The sequence below is a fragment of the Aptenodytes forsteri genome, unplaced genomic scaffold, assembly GCF_000699145.1.
Source record: "Aptenodytes forsteri isolate BGI_AS27 unplaced genomic scaffold, ASM69914v1 Scaffold271, whole genome shotgun sequence".
In the NCBI taxonomy this organism is placed as follows: domain Eukaryota; kingdom Metazoa; phylum Chordata; class Aves; order Sphenisciformes; family Spheniscidae; genus Aptenodytes; species Aptenodytes forsteri.
In genome coordinates this window covers 530593-530798 of record NW_008794602.1, presented here as the reverse complement: position 1 = coordinate 530798, position 206 = coordinate 530593, and positions in this window count along the sequence as shown.

Here is a 206-nt window from a genome sequence, read left to right as displayed (position 1 = left end):
CCCATCCCCCCCCCTTCTGCCGCCGTTCCATCCATTCGTCCATCCATCCGTCTGTCCATCATCCATCCACCCGTCCATCTGCCCACCCATCTGTGCCCTCTCCCAAGAGCCGCCCAAGCAGCTCCGGCTGGGAGCAGGGGACAGGTCACTCCCAGGGGACAGCCCCACGTGGGACCCCCTTTGCCGGCCGGCGGGGAGCTGGGGGG